Source organism: Chrysemys picta, chromosome 1 (genome assembly GCF_011386835.1).
Source record: "Chrysemys picta bellii isolate R12L10 chromosome 1, ASM1138683v2, whole genome shotgun sequence".
NCBI lineage: Eukaryota > Metazoa > Chordata > Testudines > Emydidae > Chrysemys > Chrysemys picta.
This window is the reverse complement of record NC_088791.1, coordinates 123995030-124007601: the sequence shown is the minus strand read 5'-3', so window position 1 is coordinate 124007601 and position 12572 is coordinate 123995030. Positions and strand designations below refer to the sequence as shown.

The 12572-nt window shown below is 40.9% G+C and overlaps 1 protein-coding gene across 3 annotated transcripts in view; it reads right to left on the bottom strand.

Moving 5' to 3' along the window:
• Positions 1 to 12572, bottom strand: part of TSPO (translocator protein) — a 143218-nt gene that overhangs the window by 9379 nt on the left and 121267 nt on the right. The window lies entirely within an intron of this gene.

Genomic DNA, 12572 nt, shown 5'->3' with positions numbered 1-12572 from the left:
TTTGGATGGAGTCCACTAAGAAGGTGAAAATGCCTGTGATCCTATCACTCTGCTGCTCTTATCCTCATTGCTGGGGAAACCTGGGGCCCAGTTCTCCACCGCCCGGCAGTTTGTAGTCACTTGGACAGTGGATGTAAACTGATATCAAATCAGAACGGTAATGTTTTGCACCCAAGGTGAGTACACAAAGGACAAGTTAGTGGAGAATCTGGCCCAATATGTATAGGAGCAGCAATACAGGGATTATTTTGGAATGGGGGAGAACAGGAAATGAGGAAAAACACAAGATCAGGAAACATCCACAAAACGGAAAGAGGAAAGATGTGCATACACAGAGGGGGAGGAGGAGAGAAAAGGAAGGGAGCGCTGCAGTAATGGCAGGACATAATTCAGGATTAATTTTGATGCCCTGCCCTCTGGGCTAGTAATACTAATTAGTAATTATATAGCACTTTTCAAACAGAACTCAAAGCTTTTTGCAAGGGTTAGTAAGCTTCTTTGTCCCTATTTTCAGAGCTGTCCCTAGGGAACAGCCAATCGGGCAACCACCCTGGGCCCTGTGCTTCGTGAGGAGGTGGGCGGAGAGATAAGGGGGGGGAGGCAGAACCCCCCTCCCAAGCTCTCATGTTCCCTTCCCTCCCAGCGCCTACCGCTGATCAGCGGTTTTGCAGCGTCTGGAGGTGCTGGGCGCGGGGGAGGGAGGGGAGAGGAGCGAGGGTGCAGTGTGCTCGGGGGAGGGGGCGGAACTGGGCAGGGAAGAAGCGGAGCGCAGGTGGGGCCTTGGGGGAAGTGGGTGGAGTGGGGGCGGGGCCTGGGCAGAGCCAAGGGGAGCACCCCCTGGCAGATAAAAACTTGGCGCCTATGTCCCAGGCCTCGCACCCCCCGTAGGGACAGCCCTGCCTATTTTACAGAGGGGATAACTGAAGTATTGTGACTTGCTCTAAGACACACACCAAGTCAGTTGCAGGATTAAGATTAGAATGTAGGTTTCTTAACTCCCAGCTCCAGGCCCTGTCAACTACACCACAACCATCCCTAGACAGTAGGAGCACTACAATTCAGGTATTCAATCCTTGGGAATTAGCAACTTGTACCAATCTCTAATGAAAATCAGTGGCTGAGTGAAGGAGAAGCATTGACTAAATTAGGAAGCCATATCCAGCCCTCCATAAATGCTCCATGTGGGCCTTTAGAAAGAGAACGAGTGAGTGAAAGGAGGGATCCACACAGACACTGTTCCTGCAAAAAAGAGGAGAGCTGGAAACAAAATGGTAAATAACTAACCAAGGATGAAAGAGAGGAGAAATGCATAACAAGCCAGAGGGGCTAGGAGAAAAGAAGTAATGCATAAAATCCAAATGTGATCAGAGGAGAAAAATATTAAAAGGCCTGATTCCAGAAAACCTTACTCTTAGGTGTATCCCTTATGCAAGTTTTCCAGTTGTAGGAGTTTCTGTTACATAAGAGTGTAAAGAAGTAGTTGACACTTAGACCTGAGATGTATAAGCACTGGAATAAATTGCCTAGAGAGGTTGTAGAATCTCATCACTGGAGGCTTTTAAGAACAGGTTAGACAAACACCTGTCAGGAATGGTCTCATTATTATGTAGTCCTGACTTTGAATGCAGGGGACTGGACTAGATGACCAATCGAGGTCTCTTCCAGTCCTACACTTCTAGGATTCTATGTTCTCCTACCACACCCCCATCCTTGCTCTAGATTTCTTAACACCATGACAAATCACATATAAAGCAGAACCTGCATTAGTTCCAAGCTTTTCTGACTTCACTTTTAGGGAAATTGAATGGCTTTCAGTTGCATTACTTTAGTTTATTTTCAGAGAAGGAACCAGTCGTAGAGCTTACAAAATGCATTTCATAATAGCTGCTTGATAAGGAGTGTCTTCCAACTGTGTGATCATTAAGGGGACACCAATTAGATATCTAGTCACTTTAAAAAAAAATTCAGAGTGGATTCAGGCACTATACTTGTGTTCTGTGCTGTACAGCACCTAGCAGAAGGAGGTTCTGGTCCATGACTAGGGCTCCTAGGTGGCTCCACTATACAAATACTAATAACACACCTGCTCTTAAGTCTGCTGTCCTATTTTTGTGGTTAAACAATCACATTTCCTATTTTGTATGATGTTTTTCTCAGTCCTATTCCTGTGCGAAAGACCCACACAAACAGGGGGAAATGATTAACAGGGTGAGTATTCTCCAGTAAATCATGTTGTTGAAAAAATAAAAAGTTATGGCTGGAAGTGTTTCAAGGGACTCATCCATCATCACCCAGAATGTTTAAAAAAAAAATTGTAAAGAAAAATGTAAGTTCAAAAGCCCGGAGTAAACATAGAGGAATCAATCCAGTTCCCACACTGCCCTATAACTTTTCATCCCTAGAACACCAACCACTCTTAACTTTACCCCATTATTTGTTCTGTACTGGAAATGTGCAGTTAGATGTATAATGTTTATTAAATGTGTAGTAAGTATTTTAAAAAGTAATATACTTGTAGAGTATATAAAGCTGTCAGCTCTGACTTCTCAGAGTAAAGTATGTTTAATATAATTTGAATGACTGATATTTGCTGTTTGTAGCTTTGTATCTAAACCTTGAAAGAATGTATCTTAACTATGGTGTAGCAACTAAGTTATGTCACCTTTTTGTACTGAATAATATTGTAGAATGGGTTAGTGATTTTATAACCTCCAAGTAAATTGGTTATTTGACCTTCGTATATATCTTTTCAAATGTTAGAATATAAAGCTAAGGCTCAGTGGGTGGTGTAAGTTAATTGAGGTGATATTGACGGATGAAAGATTATATGGTAGAGAAAAACTGGCTGGATCTTTTAACTATTCATTTTCTAGACTTAATGTTTGGGGATTATTTTGTAGTTGTAGGACTTTGTAAATTATATGTGGGTGTTAAGTGAATTCCCATGAAACACTTTAAACCTGAACAATTTTTTCTTTACTCATTTTTTGTTTGACTGGTTGTTTTTTTTGTTTGTTTGTTTGTTTGTTTTGGCTTGGGACTTACCCTGTTTTGAATGAGTGCCAAAAGCTTAACCCGGGATGGTATTATTTTAATAGAAGGAGGGGCCTGCTATAATGGACCCAATGACAATCACCAAAACAGGGGTCCCTTCCTTAGACTTTAGCCAGCCTTTAGACTTTATCTCTAAAGGAGATATGGGGAGTTTGGGGGGAGGAAAGGTATATCTTGGAATAGAGGACATTAGAGGTAATTGGCTCTCATGGTTGCCTGTACCTCCCCTTGCATGCCTACTTCTATGCCCCTTGGTCCCCTATAGCTCTTATCCCCCATCCTCTGTTCCCTACCATTATCCAGGCTCTCCCAAAGCTTCCCCATTCTGAAACCAGGAGCATGGCTCTGTTACCCTTTCATATCCCCTGTCCCAGCCCAAAAAGGAACCCTGCAAAAAGTGAAAACATGGAAAAATTGCTAAGGCGGAGTACAAAAAGAATAGCACAAGCAGGTAGGGACAAAATCAGAAAGGCGAAGACACAAAATGAGTTGCACCTAGCAAGGGACAGAAAAGGCAATAAGAAATGGTTCTTTAAATACATTAGGAGCAAGAGAAAGACAAAGTATAGGTTGACTACTTAGCGAGGAAGGAGAGCTAATAATTGATGACATCAAAAAAGCTAAGGTTTTTGAATGCTTATTTTGCTTCAGTTGTCACTAAAATGGTGAGTGGCGATTAGATTCAAAACACAATTGATATTAACAAAAAGGGGGAAGGAATACAAGTCAAAATTGGGAAAGAGCAAGTTAAAGAATATTTAGATAAGTTAGATGTATTCAAGTCACCAGGGCCTGACAAAATTCATCCTAACGTACTTAAGGAACTAGCTGAAGCAAGTTTGGAATCATTAGCAAGTATCTTCGAGAACTCAATGGGTGGATCCCAAAGGACTGGAGAAGGGAAAGCATAGTACCTATCTTTACACGGGGGAACAAAGAGGACCTGAGCAACTGTAGACCAGTCAGCCTAACTTTGATATCTGGAAAGATACTAGAACAAATTATTAAACAATCAGTTTGTAAGCTCCTAGAGAATAATAGGGTTATAAGCATGGATTTCTCAAGAACAAATTATGCCAAACCAATCTAATTTCCTTCTTTGATAGGGGTATTGTCTTTGTAGATGGGGAGAAGCAGTAGAGGCGATATCTTGATTTTTGTAAGGCTTTTAACACAATCCCATGTGACCTCTTATAAGCAAAGTAGGGAAATGTAGTCTAGATGAAATTATTATAAGGAATGTGAATAACTGGTTGAAAGACTGTACTTGAAGAGTAGTTATCAATTGTTCACTGTCAAACTGAGAGGACACATCTAGTGGGGTCCCACTATGGTCAATCCTGGAGCTGGTTCTAGTCAATATTTTCTTTTATGACTTAGAGGGGAGAGCCATTATAAAGTCTGTGGATGACATCAAGCTGGGAGGGGTTGCAAGCATTTTGGAGAACAAGATTAGAATACAAAATGACTTTGGAGAATTGGTCTGGAATCAACAAGATGAAATTCAATAAAAACAAGTGTAAAATACTTCACTTAGGAGGGGTAATTCAAATATACAGTGGTAGTACTGCTGAAAAGAATCTGGGAGTTGTAGGGGGTCACAAATGGAATATGAATCAATAATGTGATGCAGTTCTGAAAAAAGGCTAGTATCATTTGTAACACACAGGAGGTTGAATTTGTCCTGCTCTACTCAATACTGGTGAGGCCTCAGCTGGTGTACTGTGTCCCATTCTGGATGCCACAGTTTAGGAAAGATATGGACAAATCAGAGAGAGGCCTAACAAGAGCAAGAAAAATTATAGAAAGTTTAGAAAACCTGACCAGTGAGGAAAGGTTAAAAAAACCTGCATATTTAGTCTTAAGAAAAGAAGCCTGAGGGGGGACCTGATAACAATCCTGAAATATGTTAAGGGCTGTTTTAAAGAGGACGGTGATCAATTGTTCTCCGTGTCCCCGGAAGGTATAACAAAAAGCAATGGGCTAATCTGCAGCAAGGGAGATTTGGATTAGATATAAGGAAAAACTTACTAAATATAAGGAGAGTAAGGTTCTGGAACAAGCTTCTGCAGGCGGTTGTGGAATCCCCATTACTGGAGGTTTTTAAGAACACAGTGGATTCGATGGTCAGGGATGGTCTAGGTTTCCTTGGTCCTGCCTCAACGCAATGGGCTGGACTTGATGACTTCTCAAGGTCTCTTTCCAGCCCTACATTTTTACGATTCTATGTCCCTCCTCATGTCTTCCCATCCAGCACTTCTGCCCCTCAGCATTTCTCCTAGTATCCTATTCACTCACTCATCCCCCCACTTCTGCCAGTTGCAGCAGGTCAGTTTATACTTTAAAAAACATGTTAAAATAATTAAACTTCTTTTGTGTACTCATGGTAACTGCACTAGAGTGACCCCAGCCGTTGCAGCAGGAACCAGAAGAAATAGGGAAAAAGAAACAAAAAATACAACATTCTGCCACTTAAGGCAAAACACCTCTGTGCAGGGTGTTTCTCCACCATGGGCTAATACGTAGGAAGCCATACTCAAGATTTTCTTCAGCCTTTTCCCCCTTCTCTTTGAGTGAGGGGTGGGGGGGGAGGGGTGCTTAAGGGCTGGAGCACCCATGGGAAAAAAAATTAGCGGGTGCTTAGCACCCACCGGCAGCCAAGCTCCCCTACCTCCCGCCCACCTGCGGCCCTCGTCTATCAACTCCTCCCCCTCCCTCCCAGTGTCTCCTGCATGCTGTGGAACAGCTGTTCAGCGGCATGCAAGAGGTGCTGGAAGGAAGGGGGAGGAACAGGGATGGGGTGCAGTTGGGGGAGGGAAGAGGCAATGGAAACAGGTGGGGTGGGGCCTAGGGCTGAGTGAGGTTTGAATACCCCCAGGGAAAATTAGAAGCCGTTGTCTGTGGTTCTTAACTTAAAAATCTCTTGTAAACTGTTTAGCCTTTCTGTAGAAGCAAAAGAGCCAGCTTCCCACTTCTCCTTTCTTCCTAGCCTGGGTGTTTCCTGACCCAGTTACCTTCCAGCTCAGGGAGATGAGGAAAAGAGAGAATGACTTTTGTTGCCTCCTCTTTAAATCCCTGTTTTAGTGAGCTACTAGCTAACCCTTTCTTTATCTATCTTTGTGCTGGGTATGTATACCCTATCACAACATCTTTAGATTATACATCTTTATAATTTTGCCACTAATATTACCCTCATCTAAAATTAAAAACACTAAAGGGCACTTCTTGCAGCATGGCAAACAAAACAAATGGTTTTGGTGTTTGTAGGCCTCACCATTTTGGGGATGTGAGGAGTTGGAGGGAGAAAAATAAAAAGCATTAGGAATAGTTTCAGAATATCAACAGCAGGGAATATTTTTCAACATCACAATTTCATAACTGCTTTTCTTCACTCCCTCTCCAAAAAACAACCCCCCAAAAACAGAACCAGAAATTCTACCAAGGAATGAGATATGGCATGCAAAATCTCAGTGGTGAGGAGGGAGTGGGGTTTTTTCTGGCGTGTTTGCTGGAAGAGTGGATAGTTTGTCCTGAGAATCCAGTTTGTTTTAATTATGGAGTGGCTACTACAGCAACGTAACTCAGAAGAAACCGTGACACTGACTAAACAAAGAAAGTTGTCAAAATACACAAAGTAAAAAAAGAAATCTAGAGAAATGTTTTTTCACTTATAATAACCTTAGATGTTATCTCTAACAATAGAAGGAAATAGCACTGTAAATTTAAGTTGGTGGTATTTCTCTAAGGACAAAATGTGTGCAATATGGCTTGGAAGGATTAGATTTTTATTGGTAGTATACTAAACATCAATTTCACTGTGCACACACCAACCAACAAAAAACATTCTATCAAAATGAATAGATAACAAAAGTAAGAAAAATACTGTCTGAGAACTTATTAGATTTTGATTTAATGATATTTACTTTGTATATTTGGACATGTGATATTCATAATTTGTGTTAACTGTTATAATGCTTTAACTTTTTGAATCTGTCATTTAAATAATTGTCTGAACCTTCCCCATAATTTTCTGCAACTGTAAAAATTTAAATCAAAAACAAAAATTCTGAAAACCCATAATTTTGCACAACAAAATTTTAATCAATAAAAATTAAAAAAAGCTTAGATAATATTGATATTTATCAAAAATATTTACAATAAATTTAAATTCTGTCAAGCCTAGGCGCTCAACCTTTCCAGACTCCTGTACCTCTTTCAGGAGTCTGATTTGTCTTGAGTATCTCCAAATTTCCCCTCACTTAAAATCAACAAAATCAGACATAAAAATACAAAAAAGTGTCACATCACACTGTTACTGAAAAATTTATTTTATTCCCATTTTTACCATCTAATCGTAAAATAAATCAACTGGAAGATAAATATTGTACTTGTATTTCAGTGTATAGTATATAGAGCAGTATAAAGTCATTGTCTGTATGAAATTTTAGTTTGTACTGACTTCACTAGGGCTTTTTAATGTAGCCTGTTGTAAAACTAGGCAAATAGCTAGATGAGTTGATGTACCCCTCGAAGACCTCTGGGTACCCCCAGGCTTCACCCTTGTTGAGAACCACTGGTTTAGTAGATGTACTTCTGTGACATTTTGTACTAGCTGTACACTTTCAGGACATACCTCATTCCTAGATTTGAGCTGTACTATTCACACCTGGCAGCAGGGATTTCCCTAGACCCCTTCCCCCCTCCACCCCCAGTTATATGCAGTGCTGCCAAATTAGTAATTGGTTGGAAATTTGAATTGCAATTGAAACATTAATACACACTTTAAAAGCAAACACAGCATATGAGAAAGCATAATGAGTTTGAAAAGTATGAACAAAGACTAGCTTCCTCATATAGCTGTTATTTATGACAATGTCGGCACATTTGTTTCAGCTATATTGGCCTACCTAACAATTTCAAATTATGATTTGTAAGCAAGGTATGAATGAGCTCTCCCCTGACAGCTAATGATGAGCCAGTGGTGGGTGGAAAGGCTTCAGCACCAGACTGTATTTACATGAACTCACCTACTCTGCCTAGGTATCCAGCAGACAGAGCTGTGCTGCCCAAGTGATCAATTTTGGCTGGGGTTGGGTCACAAATCACTTAAGTATTAAATGTGGGGGATATGAAATGTTGTTATCCTTACTGCGTAAGTAAAGGGCAGCAGAACTGTGCTTAGCCTGACAGAATGAGGGGGGTCTCCCTCCATGCTTTATTTGTGCTAGGGTGTGCAGGGCTGAGCCCCGGCACCTCTGGGCTCGGCAGTTCAAAGCCCAGGCACCTCTGGGCTTGTCACATCATTTATGAAAGTAACAAACTTGCTTGAGCCCCGGAAGCTCTTTCATTACAAATTAAGCACTGGTCACCCCCAACTGAACTGCACTCCCTAAGCAGGAGATTTAGGTGCTATATCTTACTGGGGAAGAGGGAACGGGACATGAGCGTTTTGCTTGGTGGTGTGGGCTCTGCCTAAGAGTCACAGGCACTATTTGATCTGCCCCTCTCCTGTTTAGAGATAGAGCTGAGTAGGCTTCATAGAAAGTCTTCTGGTTTGTTAAGTGACCACTAGAGCTGAAATCACTGATAATCAGGTTTAAGTGCTTAGACCTGCTGTGGGACAGTGTTTCTGTGGAAGAGACAGCCCAGCGTGCACTAGCAGTGAGGTTCCTCCACTGAGAACTGAAATCACTGAGAGCTGGGTGAAACCTCCAGAGACCTACTCACACGATGGCAGCAGAAGGTGACAGTGCAGAGCCATTGGGGACGAAGCGGTAGTGAATGTTGGCATAACAAACAACAGCGGCCAGAGCATTGGACTATGTTTTAGTGCAGGGGTCGGCAACCTTTCAGAACCTTTAATTTATTCATTCTAATTTAAGGTTTCATGTGCCAGTAATACATTTTAATGTTTTAAGGTCTCTTTCTATAAGTCTATAATATATAACTAAACTATTGTTGTATGTAAAGTAAATAAGGTTTTTAAAATGTTTAAGAAGCTTCATTTAAAATTAAATTAAAATGCAGAGTCCCCGGGACTGGTGGCCAGGAGCAGGGCAGTGTGAGTGCCACTGAAAATCAGTCGCGTGCTGCCTTCGGCACACGTGCCATAGGTTGCCTACCCCTGTTGTAGTGACTTCATTCCAGAATGCTAGATTTGTGATTTTTAAAATGCATTATTTGCCAAGATCATTATCTCACATCATCGCTATCTCAAGAGGTCATTATCTTGGGAAGTTTCTGTACTAAAATTTTTGATTATTATAATTATTTTTTATGTAAGAATAGCCATATTGGGTCACACCAATGGTCCATCTAGCCCAGTAGCCAGTCTTCCAACAGTAGCTAATGCCAGGTGCTTCAGAGGGAATGAACAGAACAGGGAATCATCGAGTGATGCATTCCCTGTTGTCCACTCCCAGCTTCTGGCGAACAGAGGCTAGGGACACTCAGAGCATGGTGTTGGATCCCTGCCCGTCCTGGCTAATAGATATTGATGGATCTAACCTCCATGAACTTATCTAGTTCTTTTTTGAACCCTGTTATAATTTTGGTCTTCACAACATCCCTGGCAAAAAGTTCCACGGGTGACTGTGTGTTTTGTGAAGAAATACTTCCTTTTGTTTGTTTTAAACTTACTGCCTATTAATTTCATTAGGTGACCCCTGGTTCTTGTGGTAAGTGAAGGGGTAAATAACACTTCCTTATTCATTTTCTCCACACTAGTCAAGATTTTATAAGTCTCTATCATATTCCCTCTTAGTCATCTCTTTTCCAAGCTGAAAAGTCCCAGTCTTTTTAATCGTTCCCCAGATGGAATCTGTTCCATACCCCTAATCATTTTTGTTGCCCTTCTCTGTACCTTTTCCAATTCCAATATATCTTTTTTGAGATGGGGTAATCAGAACTGCATGCAGTATTCAAGATGTGGGCATATCATGGATTTATATAGTAAAAGTAGAGGAGCTTGGTTTGCCAGACCAATCAGCTAAGTCAATACTGAAAACCTATATGAAAAGGCTGCAAAACACCATGCCTCTGGACTGCAGAAAACCTTATAAGCCAGTCACTGTCAAAGCCAATTTTAGAAGAACTTAATGAGGCTGTTAAGAATGCTGGAGAGACAACTCAGTTTATGTGAACCAACATGGCTGTTGCATCATACTTTCTATTTAAGCAAGAGATACCACACACTACAAACTGGAGGCCAATGTTAAAGTATCCACCAAGATAGGTCAGATCTAAGTAGTTAGGCTGGTGGACTACTTTTGTTACTAAGTTCAGAGAAGACTATCGCCATTCTCCCTTGTAAGTCTACTGTTGAAATCACTTGGGTCATTAAGCAATGTCATCCAGGCAACTGCTACAACAGTAGTAGATCTTTGTCCAGCAATGGAAGCTACCCTTGGATCAATCAGAGATATCAATTGAAAATGTACTAGGAGAAGCAAAGACTTCAGTCCAGAGGTTGACTAATGAAGGTACTTATATTGACTCCTTAAGTGAAGAGGACAAGAAGTGTTTGTTAAGCCAGCTGAAAAAGTACACAGATTTAATTGTTACAAATCTACAATAGCGATTTCTGAATTCTACTCAACCTCTACGTAGCTTTTACAGATACCTGTCTTATAAAACACCTACAGTTGAGTGGAGTGAGGCACTACCATCAATAGGGCTGCTATGTGATCAGGACAGAATAGAGAATTTTAAACACAGAGTGGAATATCATACAATGAATGAATGAAGATTTAACTTCAACTTCTTGATCATCACTACTGGTTCAATCCAATCTTTATGCTGCGTTTTCTGGGATGAAAGAAGTAGGGATTCATCTCTTGCTATTCCCAGTCACAACAGCTACAGCTGAGCATTCTTTTCCCTCATTGAATAGAATTTTGTGTTCTGAAAGAAGTCACCTTCTGCCTGATCATGAGCATATCATGTAGGGTGACCAGACAGCAAATGTGAAAAATCGGGACAGGGGGTGGGGGGGTAATAGGAGCCTATATAAGAAAAAGACCCAAAAATCAGGACTGTCCCTATAAAATCAGGACATCTGGTCACCCTAATATCATGAAGGACTGGAAATAACAGACACACAAGAAGACACCAAAGAGTGCAAAATTACAAGAAGACACCAAGAAGAATGTAGATGTAGTGCTTCATAGTAGGCTTGAGAAGCCAACTTTAATTGTTGTGATTTTAAAACATGAGTTAAATCTAATAAAACGGTCGTGAAACATTTTTCAGTTTTTACTAGGGTGTCATACAGCCCACCTTTGCCCTCATAGTCTCAACCCTCATCAGCCCTCACACGCACACCCTGAACATTCCAACACCCCACCCCAAATTTCAATTCCTGGGGAAATCACTACCTTGCAGTCATTAATATGTGCATCACAATCACCAGAGCTCTCTCTGATTAAAAGATTACACTTCATCCAGACAGCCACAAATAAAAATAGGTAGCTTTTGCTGCTGTGGCTATTTGGGTATTTAACAGCAGTGAGGAGTCCAAAAGGAACCCTAGGCTACAGATTGACTTAACAACCTGAGAGCAGCTTCCCTTGATAATGGGGGATTTTATAGGAGAAGCAAGTTATTCAAAGCATTTGCCTTTTCCTGCCAGCATTGTCTCAGTAGGGCTTGGGTTCAGCTTGAGCCAGTTGTTCTTCATCCAATTTATCTCAGTTCAACATTGAGAAAGAGGGGAGAAGATGCTGTTTATATTTCATGGGGGGAAAAAACAAGCGTAAGGCTGGGTGGTATGTATCCCTATACTGTTGTCAGTTCAGCCCATGTTGTCTCAGTGACTCCTCCTATAACTTCACTTAGATGTTGAATAAGATGGCGAGGAAGACTGTGATTCCACGGAGGAGGGTTCTGGAGGAAGAGTAATATTTTCCCATAATGACCCTTTGGTCTGAGAAGAAGATCTAGCCGTATTACTTTCTATTCCGATTCATTTTCATTCTACTGAGTTAAATGACCCAACTCCTTTTATTGAGCTGTTCTACGAAATGACTCACTGTTTGATGTTTCATAACATCAAACCAACGCCAAATGATTACACAAGTGCAAATGCAGGTTTGCATACTTTCACTTCTTTTCCTTGTAATATTTCCATTTGGTGCTCACTTTAATAAAATATGTTTCACTTTAGCCTTTCATGAATTCACTCCATTTCATTACATGTATTCAATCAAGCTCTCAAAAACAAGCATCCTCTTTTTCCCCCTCTAGGTAACAGGCAAAATAAGCTTGAAGTAAATATAGCAATTTAAGAAGTGAGATTTATTAGAGAGGAAATGCCACTAGTTTAAAATCATACTCAAACTAACTGGAAAAAGCAAATATTGACAATATGAGATTCTGGATGTGAGAGGTTGGAATTCAAGGCCCCCATGAAGCCAAATGAGATAGGAACTGGGACAGGGAAAAGGAGTAACGCTGTTACTCTTGTTAAACCACATGCAACAGTCTACTAGCTAGGGCTTGATTCATTGCTGTTGGCACAG